Source organism: Vicugna pacos, chromosome 1, assembly GCF_048564905.1.
Source record: "Vicugna pacos chromosome 1, VicPac4, whole genome shotgun sequence".
Taxonomy (NCBI): domain Eukaryota; kingdom Metazoa; phylum Chordata; class Mammalia; order Artiodactyla; family Camelidae; genus Vicugna; species Vicugna pacos.
Window position 1 is genome coordinate 17,152,268 of NC_132987.1, and position 22,368 is coordinate 17,174,635.

A 22,368-nucleotide genomic window follows, 5' to 3' on the forward strand; every position below is an offset into this window, starting at 1 on the left:
TAACAGATCTTCAAGGCCCAGATCAAATCCTTCCACTTCCAAGAAACTCAGACTCCTTTATTTCTCCTTCCGTCAAACTCCCATAGCATTTTGCTTGTAGTTCAGTACTTATCATAGTCTACTTTCTATTTTATGTGTTAATACCTGCCCCTTCCCCCCTAAGTAGTGAGTGTGGAGACCCCCTCTTACCCTTCTTTGGGTTCCTCATGGCATTCAGCACCATTCTTTGTATATGGAATTTGCTCACAAATATTTGTTGAAGTGATCCAAATATGTTTATGTTCAATATTGAACTTGTACTTATATTCCAATTTTTATCTCAGTCTGATTATTACAGTTTGCTTTTTCATGACATTCGATTCTTTCAGTTTCTTTCTTTCTTTCCTTTTTTGTTTGAACAATACACACACGATTAAGACAAATCTCAGAGTTTGGCATCTTTCCAAATATACCAATAGTTGCCTTGCTCTTTTAGCTGCATTGAATTCAATCAGTCTAACCCCCTACAAAGCCCAATGGTGAGTGATGAACCAATGCTACAAATGGTGAACTCAACCCATGGTGAACTTTCTCTTATTTGCTGTGATTTCTGGAAATTTCTTACCTTATTAGCTCTTGGCACAATGTGCCATGTAGTAGGCACTCAGTTATATTTAATGAATGGAGCTGAATTACTCTTAGTTCCTGGCCCCATTTACCAGACTCCAAATGAATGTATTAGGAAGCCCTATGACAAAGGATTAATCACTCAACAAACAGCCAGAGAAGACTCCTAATTTGTGACCAACCCCACACCAAATGTAGAGTTTGAGAAGTCTTCTTTAAAACCACAAATTGAACATATTGCCATGGTTCTATTCTGCTACAACTTAAATCCATTTTTCCGTATATTATGAGATTTCTTCTATATCTAAATGATGCCCGCTTTAAAATCAAACAAACAAAAAACAATTAGGCAACTGAAGAGATTCTTGGTATTTATTTGGTTTCCAAATAATGATTGAAATTGCTTTTTGAAAAAACTTCAACTGATATATTTGGGAATGATTATGGCCAGTGACTTGGGTAGATTTGGTTACGACTTATTAAAGTGCCTGCAAGTGTCTAGATGTCCCCACCGAGAAATGAAGTAAATGCACACCTGAAGAATTCAGTCACTTCTGATACAATTTTTGTCACTAACATATACTCTTTGAGGCTCCTATCTGGCTGCTGACTTCATATGTTCGAAGAGTTTTTATGAGCAGTATTAGACTTGTCAGTGTAGACCAAGGGCTAAAACTACAACCAAATGGTAAAAGTTACAGAGACACAGTTTTTGGTTTAATATTTTACTAGATTTTTAATTATTATAAATTGCATAATTACAAAAATTTAATTATGCTCATAGACATCTTTCTAATAGTAAATGTAGGGGTTTTAGTAGATAAATAACATGAGAAAAATCACTCATAATCTCATCAACCGGAAATAATCAGTTACTTTGGTGACTGTCATAAATGTATTATTTTTAAAAAGAATTTTCTTTCATCAGAACAACACTGAAATGGATTGAGCTGTGTGGGAAGTTGGGGTACCCTACCTTTCGAGCTGTGCAAGCAGCAGCTGACCTCTCTGCCAAGGTGGAAAACTGGACATATGAGTCCTTCTAAACCTGTGGGCTTTGGACCCCTGGGGGCCCACACAGTGACTGTGAGGGTTCTTCAGATCCATATATACGTGTGTGTATATATATATATTTTTTCCATTTACCAGTTTTATTAGTATTTTCAGATAGATATCCTCTCCTTTTACAGGCTTTTTTGTACTAATAGATCTTTTTAAAAATTTATTAAAAAATTTTAAATTGAAGCTGTCTTATTTCAGCCCCAAACCAAATACAAAGTTGTGTTAGTTTCAGCAAAGTGATTCAGTTATACATGTTCTTTTTTTTATATTCTTTTTCAGATTCTTCTCCATTATAGGTTATTACAATTATCGACTACAGTTTCCTGTGGTATACAGTAGGTCCTTGTTGTTCATCTATTTTATATATAGTAGTGTGTATAGGTTAAATCCAAACTCATAATTTATCTCTCCCCCAGACCCCTTTCCCCTTTGGTAATCATAGTTTGTTTTCTATCTCTGTGAGTCTATTTCTGATTTGTAAATAAGCTCAGTTGCATCTTTTTGGGGGGATTCCACATGTAAGTGATATCATATGATATTTGTCTTTCTCTGACTTAATATGATAATCTCTAGGTCCATCCATGTTGCAGCAAATGGCATTATTTCAGTATGTTTATGGTTGGATAATATTCCATATTGTGTATATATACACACGTGTGTGTGTATATATATATATACCTTTGTATATGCATATACTTTTATTCATATACATATGTGTATGTATACACTTCTTTTCTCAGCTTTACTAAGGTATAATTGATGAATATAAAGTTGTGAGATATTTAAAGTGTACACTGTGATGACTTGATACACGGATTCGCTGATAAAAGATTCCTTCCATCTAGTTAATTAACCCATCCATCACTTCACATATTTTTTATTTTTGGTGACAGCCATATATATTTTTATCTGCTCTTTCAAAGAATGTTACAAGTGTTACTAACATGTAAAAATAAGCTTCATATTGGAAAATTTAGGAAGTAGAAAACTAGAAAGTCTTTAAAGGCCCTTCCTCCCTGCAGGTTTAGTGGAGAGGGGGTTCTTTCTTCCCGGCGCGGTGCTCATCAGCATAAGAAGTCTCACACATTGAGCCCTGAAATGAACCAGCACTCGCTACCCTTTAGCCCACAAATAGCCCTTTGACTAGGCGCTATCCTTTGTATTGATTTTATTGATGAGGACTGAGATTTAGGGAGATGAGGTAATTTACATGCCCGATTCCACGGGGTCGGGGAAAGGGGGAGGAAGGTATCCTCTGTCCCACAACTGGGCAGACTCCACCTCTAACTCTGAAAGGAAAAGTGCGACAGAGGAGTGGCGCTGGGATAGCGCACGTGATCCGGTGTCCGGCTGTCCCCAGAGTCCGCAGTGACCGCCCCGCAGCCGGCCCTCCGGGGCTGGCTCTGGGGCTCCCGGGAACCCTGGACAGCGCCTGGGCTTCCCTGGAGCGAGACAGACGCTTCATCCCCAGCCCTCTCTCCGCCAGGCTCTTCCTTCCACCTTCCCAGAAACATCCCGCAATGAGAGAGACCTCAGGCGGCCTCCAGTCCTTCCCAAGGCTGAGCGTCTTCTTAGCCCCTCGGAGCCTCAGAGCTTTCCAAGCCTGGCGCCCACGGGCCTGGCAGTTCCGTGCTGTGTGTGAGTCCGCCGCATTGTCCGGCTCACATCACGGCAGAGAGCAGACGGAACTGGAAATGGTTATTGGCCAAGAGCTGCAGGCAAACGGCTAATCCAGTCCTGGAAGGGGGCACTGGTAGTTAAGCCCTTTAATGGCCTCAGTCCTATGATAATTAGTCCTGGCCTGGAGCTAGCGAACGGCGAGCCCCTCTAACCTGAAACGGAGCCTCCTCCACTGCTTCGCGCTAATCCCTTGCACAATGAAAGCCGAACTAATTCACTGGGTAAACACCCTCTCCAGTTACTTACAAGCTGTCTTATTTCAGCCCCAAACCAAATAGAAAGGCGGCCAGTGACTGGAGAGAAAATCAAATATTTAAGAACTCATTTTTGCCAGAACCCACCCCTGCTCCCTGCCCGGATGCTTGCCTATCGCGCTGGGGATCGCTTTCTGCTGCGGCTTTTATGACATGCGGCTACTTTGCAATGGAAACAACCGCTACTCCAGAGGGATTTCCCCAGCGTCGTCTTTTTCTGGTCTCCCGCTAGCTAAACCAAATCATGGCCTGTCAGCCTGGGGCCAGGCACATAGTGGGTGCTTAAATAAAGGCCAATTTCTGCTTTATCACAGAATGCCGTTCTTTAGTCTAGACCAGTGGTCCTCAAACTCCAGTATGCAACAGAATCACCTGGAAGGTTATTACAACTCAAATTGCTGGGCTCGACATCCACAGTTTGATTCAGTAGATGAGGTCAAATAATTTACATTTCTAACAAGTTCCCCAGAGGACCATTAGTCTAGAACAGGGGTTAATAAATTTTTATATAAAGGGCCAGATAGTGAGTATTTTATGCTTTGTGGGTCATAAGATTTGTCTGGATTACTCAATCTGGTACCGTAGTGCTACAGATAATATTTAAACAAATGAGCATGGCACCGACATGTGAGTAGCATGTAATTTTCACAGGCTGTGAAATAGTCTAATTTAGACTTTTTGGCAAACCTTTAAAAGTGTAAATCCATCCTTAGCTTGCATGCCATATAAAAACAGGTGGCAGGCCAGACTGGGCTCTCAGAACATTGTTTGCTGACCCGTGACTTAGAATCATTATGGTTACAGTCTAGTAAGTGATCATGGCAGAGACAATGGCTCAGAGCCTGAAAACAGAAGAGACTGCACTATGGATTAAATTGTGACCCTCACCCCTACCCCCAGTTCACTTACTGAAGCCCTGTATGTGACCATATTTGGAGAAGGCAATTAAGGTTGCATGCTGTCAGAAGGGTGGAGTCCTAGTATGATAGGATTGACAGGGGAAGAGGCTGAGGAAAGGCTACATGGACTCACAGTAAGCCAGGAAGAGGGTTCTCATCAGAACCTGACAATGATGACCCCTCAATTTCAGACTTCCAGAAAAAAAATTTCTATTATTTAGGGCACCCATTATTCTACAGTATTTTGTTATGGTAGTCTGAGCTAAATATAGATGGAGATCATTTCATTTTGGAAAAATTCTTCAGTACTCATAAACCTGATTTCTCATCCCTTTATAAACCTGCTTCACAAGTATTTGGGAGTGGTCTCCTGTATGCCAGGCTCTGTTCTAGGTATTGACATGTAGAGGGGAAGAAAAACTGGATCTGCTCCTGCTACCCTGAATTTTACAGGCGGGACAGTGGGTACTGGCTCTGCACAGAGCTCAGAGGGGATAATCTGCACATTTTCAGGCCAGGCAGCAGTTTTTCTGAGGACACAGAGCTTCCTGAGTTAATCAGAGAACTACATTTATAAAACACACACCGCGTGCACAGCCCTATTCTAAGCCTGGTGGAGGGACATTAAGGAAAACAAATTTGTTCCTGGGCATGAATACCAGGAATTGTATTCTCTCAGGGCCAAGCACCTTGTCTTTAAGAAACAGGCAACAGCAACATCTTAAACTTTCGGTAGAGGGTGACATTATTATAAGATAGAAGATTCTTCATTCAGGAAGCCAAGATGAAAGCTATATCTCACTTCCTAGAGGAGGATATAAGAATTGTTCTCCTTTGAAAAGTGAGAAGATTCAAAATATCTATATTTCTGTGCTTGAGGGAAGTAGGGGCTTCTTAAATGCTGACCATGGTTATTCTGTTTTAATCTGGAAAATCAGAAGAGAAGCATTGGAACATTAATCAGATGTTTATCTTTCACAAATTCAGCAAAAGGGAAAGCTGTGTTTTGGAAACCACCATCAGCACACAAGAGTTACTGTCTGCAAGAATAAGCTATTTGCACAAAAAGAAACCATTCTTGCCAAAGATGTTTTCTATGGTGGCTTTTGCAGATCTTTGGGATTAAGTTGCAATTGTTAAGCTTTGTATGGACCTGCTGTTAATCTGATTTGGGGTTCCTTGAGAGTAGGAATAAGGTGCATAGTCTCCTGGACACAGATGTGGTCCCCAGTGGATAGTCACACATCAGTTGATATTTACTAAGCTCCACCAGGCCAACTCTTATCTCCATCCTAGATGTGGATTGCCTAGAGGCAAATGAGACAGACTTCTGCCCGCCAGTGGTTTACAGGCTAATGCTTGAGACAAGCAGGCAGATCAACATGGGTGAGTGTCATTGGCAAAGCATCAACCTGGAATTGATACATGTTCATCACAGCGTGCAGGGAATCAGAACAGACATAAGTTTTAAGTTAGGCCAAACTTGGTTTGAATCCTGGCTAATTCCTAGCTCTGTGAGTCGGTGGTGCTAATTATTTAACCTCTCTGAGCCCTGGTTCCCTCCTCTGTCAGCTGGCAGGGCACTGTCCAAAGTCACAGGGTTGTTATAAGGATTAAATGATAGACTCTAACCAGTGTGTCTAGCACATTGCCTGGAACTTTCTGGAAGCCCAATAAATGTTTATTCTGTCTCTTTCAAATAAGTGCTAAAACTATTTGTGTAAAGTGCTTGTTTTGTGTGAGCTCTATGTGATTGCCTTCTGCTGTTCAGAAACGCAAGTTTATTGTGGGCTATGGCGTGGGAAACTGGGGTATTTCCTGCAGGGCTCTCAAGAACTTGGCTTTATGTTCAGTCTTTGCTTGACTTTTCAGAAAGCTGTGCTGTAGGATGTGGCCTTATGTGAGTCCAGCCAAGATGAAGTGGCACTGCTCCAAGCCAGGGAGGGGCTGAATCAGGAGGTGGCAGGTCTCCCTTGTCAAGTGGTCAAAGAGTCAGGAAGTCTGCAGTGACTTCTATCGCTCAGTTCTCTGACACCAGTTGGGCATCTGATGGGTGTGGGTGACCCTGGGTCCACCGGACCGGGGAAAGGAGTGGGAGAGGGCAACAGTCCCATCAATAATTAGAGGCTGCAATGACACTTATTGCCAATAGGGGCTCTTCTTTTTGAGATTCTTTGTTTTTGAGACTCTGCTTAAACGCCCACCTAAGTCCATTAGGCTGGGGTCTTAAGCCAGGCTGAGGGCACCTGGCGCTAGCTGTGGGCATGGAGTCAATGGTCATCTGACAGACTGTGTCTGGAATGAAATCGAAAATAAAAACCAAACACGTGATTCCCCCAAGGGGAAAAGCTAAGCTAGAGGGGAGGGGGCAGGCAGAGGGCGTTTGAGGGCAGCCCTCACCCCTGGGAGAGGAAGAGCTGTGATGGGCACTGAGCTGGACACACCCATAGCCCCGTGTTCTCTGACTGGTAAACTGCCAGGGTGGATTTAAACAGGAAGGAATCGCCATTCCACTTCCGGCCTCTCTTCTCAGCTGTGGGACCCTGCATTCCTGGGGCTGAGTCTGGGGTTGTGATGCTTTTCCTGTAGCTATAGCTGGCCTGACACTGTTGACCGAACCAGCCCTCTTTTGGGATTCTCACCCTCTTAGCCTCCAAGAGCAGGCATCCTGAGGGCTCCCATGATTGAGCGGCCACTGCTGAGACTCCCCTCCTTCACTAGGGTCGTGAGGTTCCAAACTCAGGGCCTGCTGTTTGAAACGTCACACATTTGAATACTTGAACACACTGAACATTTGTTGAAGAAACAGCCTATCAGGCTGCAAAGAGCTTTTCCTTCTGATCATAGGTTTTTACCTTCATGTCATGACTCTCAAGTTGTTTTGGGGCCAGTTTCATCAGAAAGGCAGTTGAGAGATGTGGTGGAGGCTTTTCCAGATCGCTGATTTTCTACATCTTCAATAAAGAGCTAGATTCTTAAGTCAGAGGGGCAGGAAAAATTGGGGGGGGGTGGAATCTATGCTACTGAACCCTTAGTGAGTGCCGTTAGGGTAGAAAGGGAACACTGCGGTCACAGCAGGTAGATCTTGGCAGTAATGAGGGAAACCTGAAAACTGTGGTTACCAATGGACACAGGACCCCTGCCTTGAGAATGTATACTCCTCATGATCCAATAGCTCAGATGAGAGGTGACTTAAGATGACTCTTCTAAATCTTGGCTACATTGATGAGCTTTTCCATGTGTCCCCAGATTCCACAGGAGCCCAAGGGAGTCAGGGTCAGTGTAAAGGGAGAGCGCAGTAGGGGTTGCTGAACATACTCCCTCTGCAAGTCCCTATAGGTTGGTCCCTAAACTCTACTGATGCCCAAGTTTAGACACGTGACTCATAACCTCCCATAGTCTCAGTTTTCTCCTCTGTGAGGGAGACGGAGCTAATGAGACTGACCTGTGTTTTAGGATTGTGCTGGGGACTAAGATAATGGCTGGAAAGGAGTCTTGTAAAGTATTACACACATGCAAGGTATTATACTTAAGTAAGAGCTTAATAACTCATTTTACATGAAGATAACAACGCTATTTGATACTTAAGTTTTCTTAGCATTTTCCAGATTTATGTGTTAGACGAGTTAATCCTCAATTCTATGTTATCTACTTTGTCAGCCAAAAGAGAGAATCTTGGTCTCCTCAGGAAATTTAGTGAACAATAAAGCAGATGTAAAGGCACAATTTGGATATTTCAAGTTCAAAGACTTGTCTAAAGTATTAACTTCTTATAGACAGCTTAAGTCAGGTGTAATCATACAACAATCTCAGATGTGGTGGACACTTTTTTTTTAGTTTATAATATAGGGATGATGGAGTTGGGGGGAAAAATCACTTCTATTATTATTGATAGAAACGCAAAGTCATATCATTATACGTAATGCTGGTCCTCTGAGCACTTTTCACGCACACGTTTATCAGTTTTTGAGTCCAGTGGTTCTCACCTAATAATCTCCTGAGTAGGTAACAAGCCAGAGGCCCATCAGATTTGAACAGAACCCTTCCTAAGAGCCCAGCAGCCTTTTTCCTGATGAGGACGATCCAAATGTTGGAGGGGCTATGGACAGCCCTTGACTGTGACTCCAAACTGGAAACACTTGAAAGAGAGCTGGGAGGATAGTTTGCCTAACAGTGGACTTTCAGGCTTCGCTTGTTCCTGGAGAAATGGTCCCACAGCATGAGCCTGGGCTAGTAAAGCAGGGGCAGGCCCTACAGTGGCCAGATGGTCAGTGCCAAGAAGACAAAACGGAGTGAGGCTGAGCAGGTTCGGTTAAGTTAGACTAGTCACAGTGGGGAAGAAAAGGTCCCCACTGGGCCTGATTGGTGCTAAGAAGAACTCAAGGGGGCTGAGGTGTTTGTTTCTGTCATGGAGCTCTGGCCCTGTCCATGGTGGGCCTTCCTCTAGGGACCTTAGGCCTCAGGTGGCCAAAGATGCTCTGCATCTCCTAGAAGAGATGGTCCTCCTCATCCAGCCAGGGGCCTTTCATTTCCAGAACTCATGCTCTAGGCTTGCTCCTCAGGGCCAGGATTTCTGTTTTATGTCAATGGCTAGTTATTCCTAAAATCTACTCCCCCCTTCTAACTTACTGACAAACTCTGGTTTTGTGGGGGCTAATAGTATGCCCAGCTTAAAAACAAAAGAAAACAACACATTTCCAAGTTCCTTAATGGATAACAGTACCCATGTGATGTTCTGGTAAGTGAGGTATAATCTTGCCGGGGCAAGGTTCCCTGAGCACTGGAAGTTGATGAGTAGTGTGCTTCTGGGAAAGTGCCTTTAAAATGGGGGCTGACTGGCTGGGCATGTACATTTTTACATGCACCCCCATTATCCTCTAACCTTTACCTTCCTTCTTATTTGCCCTTTACTCCTTCACCTTCTTCCTTCTTCTTGCCTCCTACCTGGAACTCTGATGCGATTGCCAGAGCCACAGTATTCATTTTGCAACCACGAGGCAACCCTGAGACTAGAAACCATGCTCTAAGATTTGCAGAGTATCAGCAACAACAGTCCTAGATGTCAACCTCCAGACTTCACATGGAAAACTAAATTCTTATCTTATTCAAGTCACTGTAGTTGGGCATCTGTACTTTGTAGCTTAATATCATCCTGATTAGGGTACTTGTCTTCTAGCTGGACCACCTATGATAGGGGTGGGAGGTTGGATGGAAGGAGGAAGTGTCTCCTTCACTTTAAAAGATCTGTTGCATTTAGTTTCCATGGAAGGATGACATGATTGTCAGAGAGGACTTCCTTGACTCAGTTGTCCTTTCCAGCTGGGGGACTGGGAGGAGGTGGGCATTTGGGAGAAAACAGTGTCTGGAGGACCAGACAACCAGCATAGAACCAGCAGGAGCCGACACTGCCCTGGGAGCTGCATCCAGACCTCACCACCTGCCTGTCCCTTGGTTTGCTCAGAGAAGCCTGGCGATCTGAGATTCCATCGAACCTGATGAACCTTCAACTTGGAAAGAATCCTAACAAAATCTCTTTCTCCAAGACTCCAAAGTCTGTGTTCCATAGTCAGTCTCTTGATATTATTTATGTCTTTTAGAAAAACAAAAAACCTGATTTGTTTAAATTAGAGCTCCTGGTCTGGAGAGTGTGTACCTCTGAGGGCCTGATACTTCTTGATCACGTCCTGAGACCTGGGGCTCCCAGCATTTGAAAATTTAATTCTCAGGACCCAAAACTAATCCTGCTAGTTCCCTAGCAGGAGAAGCCTTTCTCAAACTTTCTTCAAGCATTAGGTGATGTGATTGCAAGTAGACACCTACTTGAGAACCCCGTTCATCCTCCCCTTTTACAACTGAATTACCGTAATTAATCACGTATAATACATATTTGCCATTAATTATGTTTTTCTGTGCAGGCTTTTCTGTCTCACCTTTAAGCAGCCCCAGCAAACCCCTCCCTGTCCTCTGCATTTTCTTCCTCCCCTTCCCTGCCTTCATCTCCTGGGGCCTGTGTCTGCCGAAGGCCCATTAAAGTAATCATTTCCCACCCTGCCCCCAACAGCACCGCGCACCTGGTAATAAATAATATGATCATTGCCTAACAGGCACTCGGAAGAGCCCTGTGATAAATAAAGAGACTTCTCATCTCTCCACAGGCTCTGCAGCGAGGGCTGGCAGAGGAGAGAGAGTTGGCTATTAAAGAACTCACATAGCCACAGGCAAATTCTCTCACCGCATCTCCTTGTGGAGACCTTTCCTTAAAAGCCGAGATTGCTCTGATGGTTCAAGGTGCTATTGAGCTCTAACCGGGGACAATTACAAGACTCCAGTCACAGCATCTGAGGCGATGCTTGTGTCTGATAAGGTTGCTGGAGAATAATGCAGAGGAGCGAGGCCGATAATGGGTTGCTGAAAGGCTGGGCATCTTCGCCCAGAGCCGGAAGACAGAAGCGGCCCAGCGCTGCGGCGGGAGGGCTTCCCCCTACCCCACCCCCCAAATTCTTTTCCATTTTTATTGCATTAAAAAAACCACTCTCTAAACATGCACTTCAGAAATGATTTTTTTTCCCTAGCTCCAAGCTAGTAATACTCCTTACCAACTGATTTTTATAGCATGAGAGCTTTTGAGAATAATTCTGCTTTTGTCATTCAGTTTTTTTCTTTCTTTCTTTCTTGTTTTGTTTTGAGAAAACCAGAGAGGGAACAATTGTATTTTGTCCCTTCCCTTTCCCCGGTTGTGTGGTTGTTCCCTATCATTTTCTACCTTGCCTTGTTCTTTGGCTTCAAAAACCTTTTATAAAAGCCAAAAACAAAAGCCCACAACCACATTCTTTCATGGCATTTTTTTTCCGTTTTCTTTCCGTCTTCCTGCCTGTAGTCTGTTGTCTTTGGGAACCCCCCGCACCCCCATCTCTCAGCTCAGATTTGAGGAAAGCCAATTTCCAGGGTTCATCAAATTTAGAAATTCAGGCCATTTCAGCAAACACCATCTAAAAAGACAAAAGATGTGAATTCAGTCCCAAGACAGGTTATCCTTAAGCAACCTGGAGACAAGAGGGACCAGGGATGAAGGAGGGGTTCTATTAGTTTGCCTTTCCCAGTGTGGCCAGGAGCCTAGATTTCCTGCCGGATCAAGGCAGGGCCAGGAGAATAGGGGCCAGGGGACTAGTTTGGAGGCTGGGACCACGCAGTTGGAATTTCCCTGTTCTTTGTCTCTCTCACTTTTGGACTCTAGAAGAAGTCTGGTGAACCAAAGACAATTCCTTCTGTGAGTGTGTGTGTGTGTGCGCGCGTGCGCACGCACGCACACGTATGGCAGGGGGAGGGGGGCAGCATCAGTCAACCCAGGCTGTCGTGCTCAGTCATGTTTCTCTCATCACTTGAAGCTACTTCTAAGGGAGAATCAAGTTAATAAGAACACTTGCTGATCTCGGAAAATATAAGCTTGGGCCCAAATGAACACAGGTGGATCAATAATGAATTATAACAAGATTAATGCATTAATAACAACAGATTAATATAAAAGAGTGTAACTGTCAGGTTCTGGGCCATGTGGTACAGATTCCAGATGTTAGTGGAACCCACAATACCCGGAAAATGGTGAGAGCTTGGGTAGTTGGAGCCATCACTGGGGACAAAGTGGGCTTTATCTGGGCCTTGAAGGATGAAAAGATCTCTTCCTGACCTCAGGCTTCCAGAGAGAAGCCATTCACCTTCAGTCCTCCTTTAAGGCTGTCTTCATGATTGCATGGTGCCTGCAGCCTGCTGCATACAAAGGTGAACATACCTGCATCTATGATTCTACTTCCAAGTCCTATTTTGAATCTCCACGAATACTTGCCCAGAACAGAGGGCACTGGATCTGATGTCACTTCAGTACTGGTGGTTTCTGACTCCCTCTGCATTAGCAGTGGGAAAAATCAGACCTGCTCCATACAACTTAAGGCTCAAATGAGGGTGATGAGAAAGGAGGCACAGGAAATCAGAAGAGACCAGGATTCCCGTCCTCACTGTCTGCAACCTTGGGCGAATCCTTTCTCATCCCTGGGCTTCTATTTCCTAATCTTCTCTGATGAGTTGATGAGATCAATCCCAAGGTCCTTTGGGGCCACAGCCCTCAAGATGCTGGTGGCCATGTCCAGGAGGCCAGCCACGCCTGCTGACTTGCCCTGCGACAGCTCATGTTGAACAGTTGGCAATTGCAAACACTCCCTCCTGAGTTGCACAAAGATCCAGTAGGATTTCTCAGTCCTCTGTTCTGGTGTGGCCAGTAGGTAATGGCCAAGCAGGCATCTAGAATTAGGGATTTCTAGTCATAGAAAAGAGCTGGGATTCCAAGGGAGAGTCTTAGGAATTCTTACAGTGAGTGCTGTCCTGTCACGTATGGCCCTACTTGAAAGGAAAATATAGGCATAGGGCCTGAGAATAGAATTTTTATAGTTTAAATTCAGGGGTTTGGGCAACACATGAATTAGGAAAAAAATCTATAGCTTTAATTCATTTCAGAACAATCGGCCCCTCAAATGGTGAATCTGGGACCTGAACCAGCGACATAATTTGTGAGGCCCAGGACAAAGTGAAGATGTGGAGTCCCTTGTTCAAAGATGATTAAGACAGAATGGTGATTATTTAAAAGTCCACAAATGATAGATGCTGGTGAGGGTGTGGAGAAAGGGAAGGGAACCCCCCTACACAGCTGGTGGGAATGCAGTTTGGTGCAGCCATTATGGAAAACATTGTAAAGATTCCTTAAAAAACTGAAAATACACTCACCTTATGATCCAGCAATTCCACTCCTGGGCTTATATCTGGAGGAAACGCTAACTCAGAAAGATACATGCACCCCAATGTTCATAGCAGCACTATTTACAACAGCCAAGACATGGAAACAGCCTAAATGTCCATCGACAGATGACTGGATAAAGAAGCTGTGGTGTATTTATACAATGGAATACTACTCAGCCATAAAATATTATAAAATAATACCATTTGCAGCAATATGGAAGTCCCTGGAGAATGTCATTCTAAGTGAAGTAAGCCAGAAAGAGAAAGAAAAATACCATATGAGATTGCTCATATGTGGAATCTTAATAAAAAAGATGCAAATGAACTTATTTACAAAACAGAAGCAGACTCACAGACATAGAAAACAAACTTATGGTTACCAGTGGGGGAAGAGAGTAGGAAGGGATAAATTGGGAATTCAAGATTTGCAGATCCTAACTACTACATATAAAATTGATTAACAAGTTTATACTGTACAGCACAGGGAACTATATTTAATATCTTGCAGTAACCTACAGTGAAAAAGAATACATATATATGACTGAAACATTATGCCATACACCAGAAATGGACACAACATCGTAAGCTGACTATACTTTAATAAAAATATATATACATATAATAAAAAAAAGGATGATTAAGGATCTCAACTGGCAAGAGCAGAGCATTAAACCAAGCGTGGGGCCCCCTTGTAAGTGCAGGGCCCTGTGCTTTCACATGGATCATGCCCCCATGAAGTCAGCCCTGCTGGGTACCCTCACAGAGGAGGCGAGGATGGTGAATACTGGGCCAGCAGAATGCGGCAAGTCCAGGGAGGTCACGTTGCTTACTTTAGGTAATGAACTTACTGTAGCATCCAGCTGACTGGGTTCCAGACACAGGGTGAGTATAAGCCTGACATTTCCTGGGGGATTCTAATTGAAAGCATTCTCTAGTGTTACTGCCCATTGTCTGACTATAGTTTGCTATTTGTTTTTCAGTTATTTTGTTGCTCAGAAAGCTCAGCCATCAAATACATTAAAAATGTTCATAAATTTTTGGTCCTTTTATTCCAGTGCAAAAAGTAAGTATTGGATTGATATTCTATGTTGTACAAGACGATGTGGGGAATGCAGAGGCCATTACTCTGGTCTTCAAGGAGTGACAAGCCTCAGGCACTGATCAAAGCAAGCCCAGAAGTACGTCTCCATAAGGATACTTTGTTAGTCATCAGAATGTGCAACTTGATGTATCCGGACGCAACAAATGGATTTCCTTAGCTATAGTCTGTGGGTCAGGCCTGTGACTTTTCCAGGCTTAGTATTCAGGAGTCTGGTAATTGAACAGTGACCCAAAGATGCCTAAAATATCTTCTTTAAAACCTTTTGCTGAAGCACAGATTTAAATCAGGGCTGCGGGCTGGGGTAGAGCTGCCAGCCACTTGCTCACATCTGCCTTTTGCTGCGGCCTTGGGACTTCTTGGGACCAAGTCTATGGGGCAGGAGCATGTAGGAAGAGGGGGATTCATGAGGACTGAGAATCTACCCTTCTAAAATGTTAAGGCATAAATGTGAGTCAAGCTTTTTGCTTATTCAGGCAGACTGCCTCCTAGTTAGTCTGACAGAGGAAGCTTCTGCTGAATTTCTCCTCTGTATCTGTGTATTTTTATGCCGTGCTTCCCCACCTCTCCCATTGATTTATATTTTCCCACTGTTGCTTACACTCCTAAGGAGTCTGAACTCTTCCAGCATAAGCCTTGTGTCTCTGTCCTTTCCCACACAGGTGACAGGGACTCAGTGCTCCTATGTGTCAAAGGAAATATACAAATCAATAACAGAAGGTACTAGCATAGTTTGTGTTTGGCTGGAACGATTTGAAAAGAATATTTTACTTGTAAGCCTGTTAAATATTTGGGGCCTCGAGTAGCTAATGGTAATATGAAAAGGTAAGATTTATAAGTCAAAAGACGTTTCTAGGTTTCCAGAAAAGATTTATGAATTGCTGTTTATCAAGAACTGACTTTCTAAAGAGCCATGAGTCCTTGGTGCTAGCACCCTAGGAGTTCCATAATGATCATCTCAGAAAGCCCCAATTCCATGCATTAAATAAACTCTGAGACCCCTGTTTTGTTCCTCAAGGGCCTTTAGATCTAGCTTTCAGCATGAAAGCCAACGTCAGGACTAGATTGCGGGCAGGGGTGGGCGTGTTATTAAAAGAAGAATAAGCAGTTGCATTTGCCATGAGACATTTTCTCGTGTTTCTGGAGAACTTTTGAGCACCAGTATCATCCCCTCCACACAGCCCCTAAGTGAAGAGGGTTCCTCAGAGCACCACAGCTTCCACCCAAGAGCCCTGGCTCTTTTCAAAAGTGCGCATATACTAAAAAGCCCTCACTGATTCAGTTTAAAGTTAGGGAAGTCCCTCACGTCTTTAAAAAAAAAAAAAAAAGAAAAAGCAAGAAAAAATAATTCTTAGTTTTCCAGAGTTCTAAAACTTATTTTTTTAAATTAAAAAATTTAAGCTGCAGATTTACAAATCAGCTATTAACTTTTAAGAGTTTCATTATAGCTAAAAAAATCATAATTACTTGAGGTAGGGGAGAAGGGGGTGTCTACTTTATTCCTAATGGAAACTATACATATAGATGAAGTGTCTATATAAAAAAATGGGAGCTGCGATTATTTTAATACTGTCTCACTGATATTCAATAACTCACCCTTCTATTTCCTATTGTCCATATTTAAACACATCAAAAAGAATTCTAATCAAGTGGAAATTAATAGGGGAGGAAAGACTGGGGCTGGCAGGAGAAGGTTCTAATCCCACTATCTCTTAATATTTCAAAGTCTCTTTTATTTTCTTAATAAAAGGGCAAGAGAAAGAGAGGGGGAGAGAGAAAAGGGAATTAATCCAGTGCTCTGAACTGCCCTCTCATCTTAATGCTTTAAATACATTCTAAGAGAATATCACACATGAGAAGGCTATTTTTGGGCAAGGGCCAGTCTTTACTTTGGCTTCTCAACTTTTTTTCCATATTTCCTTCTTCCCTCCCTTTAGTCTACCAAGACAGGTCTCCCTTCCTTTCTCCATTCCCAAGATCTTCAAAACCCACCAGTGAGAGCTGTATTTAAAATCCAAGCTCCCGACATAATCTGTCCACACATCTCCCCCTGCCCCACTCCTTCCCCCTCCATCACCTGCGGTGCTGCTCCCTCCAACGCACCCTGTGCATCCCTGCCTCTGGGCTTCTAGACTTGTTCTTGCCTCCTTTCCTCTACTTTTCCCTCTTCCTGCACATCCTAAATATTCTTCAAGTCCCAACTTCTCTAGGATCGTATCTCTGTGTAGCTTCTTACAAATTGTAATAATAATAAAACATTATAACTATAAATATTTATTAAGCAATTCTAGTGTGTTAGGCAATTTACTTGCATTGTATCATTTAATCCTTTTAATAATCCCTGGGAGATTATCCCAACCTCATAGGTGAGTTCTGGGACTAGGAAAAGGTTAAGCCAGTTGTCAAAGGTTGGATAAGTCTTGAATGGGAGAACTGGAGGTAGGCTGCTAACATCTGCTTCCGCTTGCAGTTGGAACACAGTAGATTCTCAGTGCCTACTTAAAGGTATGGATTTTTCCTATGAACTTTATCATCTTCACTGTATGCACTCAATCACCATGTAAGCCCATTTTAGCTGTTCTAGAGACATACATGATACAACCTTTCCTCTGAAAATGAGTCAGTGCTGACACACTATCTCATAGATACTAACAATTGATCAATTGGTTGATTAATTCATTCATCCATTTAACCATCACTAACTGAGCACTTCCATGTGCAAGCCACCGTTCTAGGCACTGGCGGATATAGTAGTAAAGAAAATATACAGAAAATTTGTGCCCTCATTGTGTTGCCCATATTCTAGTTGGGAGAGGCAGAAAAACAAAGCTATGCAGAAGAATAAAGCAGGAGAGGAGATGGGGGCTGCTAGAAGAGGGGAGGGTTCCAATTTTAAATAGAAATATCAGAGGAAAACTCACTGAGCACAGACCAGAAGAAGGTGAAGGAATGTGGACATTTGTGTCAAGAGTCATCCAGGCAGAAGAAAAAGCAAAGACAAAGGTGAGAACATGCCTGAAATGTCCAAGAACCAGCAGTAAGGTCAGGGTAGCTCACGTACCTCTAATTATAGAGAGAAATTCTAAGTACATGTGTATGTAGACATCGGTAAACGTTGAATATAGACCCACATGGGCAGGCAGATCCCCAATGTCCACACATGGATTTTGAGCAGGAAGACAGGAAAGGTGTATAAATGAATCACTCTAAAAACAGTACTGGAATAGTTAGTGTTTTAGTCTAGGTTCCCTAGAAGACAGTCAAGGATGAAGAGCTGAGTATCTGGGAGGTCAAATCCCAGGACAGAGAGAGCATAAAGGTGAGGGAGGCAGGGAGGAGAGGAAGCAGAGAAAGAGAATGGGATGATGCATGACTTCCCTGGTCACTGTCTTACCAGGAGCCTGGAGGAGACAAGCAGGTGACTTTGCAGGGGCAACTGCAGGGCCAGGCAGGGCAGCTCCAAAAGCTGCATTTGGCCCAGTCCACGGGAAGGAGAAAGAAGAGGAAATTTATTGGTGGGCTCTGTATCATGGCCTGTTTCCTGTCGGTAAAATTTCATTCTGTAGGTCACTAACCACCACTACTCATCCTCCAATCCCCCCCAACCTGGGACTTCTGGGTTGTGACATCCAGCTCCCTTGGCCAGTTCCCATGCCTGTGGGGTGGATCTCATCAGAGTCTAGAAGTGGCAGAAGGGGACAGGGACGAGACTTGCATCTGATTAGCCTGGCTGCACAGCTGCGGCCTAAGCGGGCGGGGACCCAGCATCCCCAGGCAAGCAGCTGGCGTGGCCGCAGTCAGAGGGAAGTGTGGGGTCTGGGTGGAGGTGGGAGGCAGGAGCAGCAGCTGAGACAGAGCCAGTGGCTGAGGGCCTGGAGGTGGCGCTGCTGAGGGAATCTGAGGCGGCACAAAAGATGTGTCTGATACAACAGAAAGCAGCACTACCTCTCAAAAGCAGGTGCTTATACAACCCTAAAAACAAGTTAGACAGAAGGCCTACTTCCCTTCAGTTTAGGATCAATTGTGTGTGTGAGAGAGAGAGACCAGAGGAGGAGTGAAAGATGGATTGGGAGAACAGCCGTCTAAGCTATAACTAAGAAAATAGAACAGAGAAAGACGTGGATCTGATCCTCTCTCGAGAATACCAAATAGCTACACACACCCTTACCTTTACCAGGTCAGTCCTGACTGCAAGACGGCCCCACAGATGTTACAGCCAGTGGGGGAGTATGGAAATCTAGGTCAGAGGATATAAAAAAAATCGAACCAACTTAACTGAATATGAATGTCTTACTTTTTAAAATGGGCAAATGTGGGAAGTGGATGGAGTTAACCATGGCGGAAGAAAAACTTCACTGTGTGAGAATTACATGTATCTAAAATACTAGATGACCTATTCTGCTATTTTTTTTTCAATTTTCAAATCATGTGGTTATTGGAAAGATCTAGTCAGAGCAGGAACTCCAGAAATTTAATTTTGTGAAATGTAATATTATTTATAAGGTGAAACAAATCTAGAGGGAACAGAAACATATAAATATATAATCAAGCGTATCACGAAGGCAGAACTGCAGACAACACATTTTTGGGCGTATGTCGGGAGAAACCTCTTTATAAAGATTGGATTTAGGCTTCCAGTTCTTTTCGCCTTGCTCCTTGCCCCTGGACCTGATGCCTGATCGTGGAGTTACCTTTCCTTGGCCTTGCTCTGGTCTGCCTTCCCTCTGAAAAAGAGTTTGATGGCAATTCAGTCAATGAAATTGGTCTGTTGAGCTTTAAATTGGCATCATAGTAAGATCACATGTGGTTTGTGAGCCAGCTCTGTCATTAAGAGGTTGCTCACAGAATTGACAGCTAGACAGAGCCTGGAGTGTCACGGCAACCCTCCATTTCACACCTGGGTGAGCTGAAGTCTAAGGAGCATAAGAGACTCCCCAACACCTCACAACAGAAAGACATGCCTCCTGGCTTCTGTCAACATGCATTTCTAAGCATATACTTTCACTTCCACACACAGGTAGGAAGTATGAATAAAGAAGAGGTTTAAGATTCAGTTGACACAAACACCTCTTATATTATTTATTGCTGCATAACAAATTACTCTAAAGCTTAGTGGCTTAAAATAACAAATATTTTTCGCTCACAATCTCTATTGGTCAGGAATTCAAGAGCAGCTCATGTAGGTGTTCCTGGCTCAGGGTCTCTCATCTTGCAGTCGCCATATTGCCTGGGGCTGCAGTCTTTTGCAAGCTTACCTGGGACTAGAGAGTTTGCGTTCAACATGGCTCTCTCACATGGCTACTGGCAGGTGGCCTCAGCTCCTAGTAACAGGCTCCTATGCAGGACTGTCATGTCTCATGACAAGGCAACTGGCTTCTGCCAGAGCAGGTGATCTAACAGCAAGGTGCAAACCACAATGCTTTCTGTGACCTCGTCTTGGAAGTCACATCCCATCACTTCTGTCACATTATTTTCATTATATACATCAGTCCTATTAATGTGGGAGGGCCTACACAAGAGTGTGAATACCAGGAGGTGGGGGTTATTTGGGGGCCATCATGGAGGCTGGCTACCTCAGGTTCTTTGAATCAAAACCAGAAATTCTTTCACTTGTTTGGAGACTCCAGTTTTAGTAACTATCATTATCAAGAAATCTTACTTATCTTTAATCAGTTCTGCTGCCTTTCAGGTTTTCAAACTCCTTTTTCATTTACCACCATCCTTGATCCCTACCACAATCCTAGAATAGAAAAGCAGGATTGGAATTTCTGTGTGAGACATGAAAAAGCCTGGGCACACAGAGATTAAGTAATTTGCTTACGGCCAGCCAGTGATGGAGCTGAGGGTAAGAATCCACTTCATTTAGATTCATGCCATTTGACCATATCACCCTCTCTCCCTTTTCTTCGTCACCTTTCTTCCTCCTGATCATTACCCATCATTCCGTAAATGCTTTAGCTCATAGCTCAAATTCTTCCTTTCTGCGTTATCTGATAGCATCCTTGATGACTTCATCGTCCAAGCAGATGAATCCTGTCATTATGCCGGTCTCTCAATTCCTTGGCCTTCACATCTCCAAAGATCTCCTTCTCTCCACCCTAGTTATCCACAGCATGGACTGTCATACTGCTCTACCCCCAAATTCACTAATTCAAGCATCCAACTTCCTGACCACAATCTCTCACAATCTTCTCTCCTTTCATTACTATTTGTGATGGTGATGGTTAATTTTATGTATCAATTTGTCTAGGCTACAGTAGCTGGTTGTGTGGCCAAATACCAGTCTAGATATTGCTGTGAAAGTATTGTTTAGGTGTGATTAACATTTTAATCAGTAGACATTGTGTAAAGCAGATTACCTTCCATAATGTAGGTGAGCCTCATCCAATCAGTGGAAGGCTTTAAGAACAAGGACTGAGGTGCTCAGAAAGAAAGAGAGGAAGACAAGGAAGAAAGGAAGGAAGAAAGGAAGGAAAGCAGGAAGGAAGGAAAGAAGGAAGGAAGGATGGAAGGAAATACATCATGGTTCCTGCCCTTAAAGAACTATCAGATTAGTGGAGAAGACAGATCAGTTCAATAAGTCCTTAAGGTGCAGTGTTAAAGGTGGCTACGGGGAAAGCAGGATGACAAAAAAGATCATTTCCACTGATAGAAAGATAATCCGGAGTGGTCAAGAAAGCTTTAATAAGTTCACATCTTGCAAGTAGGGGTCGCTAGTAAAGAGTGAGCCAGCCCTCTCTCATTTGTAAGAATGAAACACTAGGTGGAATGTCAAGGGAATTTTAGTCCTGAAACCATCATAGAGAAGCCATGCAACCTTGATGCACTCACTTTACCCCTTGGAACCTTAATTGCTTCAATAGGGCAAGCACATCGTCCTCGAAGATCTCTGACATTGCTCTGTGTTTCATGACTTCAGACTCTGTATTAAAACCCTTTTCTGCTGCTGTGTACTTTAACAGGACTCCTCAGTGATCTCAGGCAGCTTACAAAGCTTTGGAAAGGGGAAAAGCCTCACATTTATTTAAGCTACTTTGGTGATGGCATTTGTGAGCTTTACCTATTCAAATACACATTTTCATGATTATGCTTGCATTTGAATTATGCTACTGACACATACAATAAATCAAGGAAGTGCTCTTTTCTACATTGTGTTATTATCGGCACTCCCATTTTATAGATGAAAAAACTAAGAGTCAGAGAGAATGAAAAGCTTGCATAACCTAACTTGATAAGGTGAAAATAGGTTTTACAAAAAAACTGTGCATTCTGAGCACCTGACTCCAAAGCCAGTGTTCAGGCTGGGATGCAGGTCTTTATCACTCGGAGGACAGAATGCTGTAATTTTCCTTTCTTGAGAATTTCTTTGAAAATCTTCTCAATACAACAATTCTTGCAGAATGTACCAGTACAACTTTTCTTTGTGACACAATCCCTGGGGAACTGATCACATCTTTCTCACTGATGGCACTAGTCCTACGGCAAAAACAGTCTGAAATCAGTTATTGCTTTCTGTAACAAGACAGAAATTAGTTCAAACCTTTCTTTCCTTCTCGAATGGGGACAAAATAGTCAGTCTTCTGGTTTCTCCTTCTGAACTACATTGTGTCCAAAAAACTAGAATGTAAATTGAAAAAATTTGCTCTTTAAAATATTTCCTAGGTCTTCAGCCCCAGAATTGGGATTCTGTTTTAAAGCCTGGGTTTTTGTTTGCTGATTGGTTATTTCTATTGATGATAGAGAAACCAAACAAATGAGCTAACTCTAATTTGGGGCTTAAAGAACAGTCTCCCTGGGCACTGCATTTGCCTTGACCCCAAAGTCAAGACTAAGACTAAACTAAAAATCGTTTTCCACTGCTTCCAGGTCCAGTGCTAGGTGTGTCTTCTCTTTTGGCTCAGAAGCTGCTCCAGGTCCTCTTCCTACCACCTCCTTTGAATCTTCTCTGGGTTCAGCTACTCCAAGTCTCCACCTTCTCAACTGG

The 22,368-nt window shown here is 43.2% G+C and overlaps 1 long non-coding RNA gene across 1 annotated transcript; it reads right to left on the bottom strand.

Moving 5' to 3' along the window:
- Window positions 1-18,841: 18,841 nt before the first annotated feature.
- Window positions 18,842-19,726, bottom strand: LOC140687313 (uncharacterized). The gene is made up of 2 exons (XR_012061659.1): window positions 19,640-19,726; window positions 18,842-19,108 (listed from the first exon to the last, which is right to left on the bottom strand). It is a non-coding gene; the product is annotated as an uncharacterized lncRNA (long non-coding RNA).
- Between the last annotated feature and the right edge of the window lie 2,642 nt (window positions 19,727-22,368).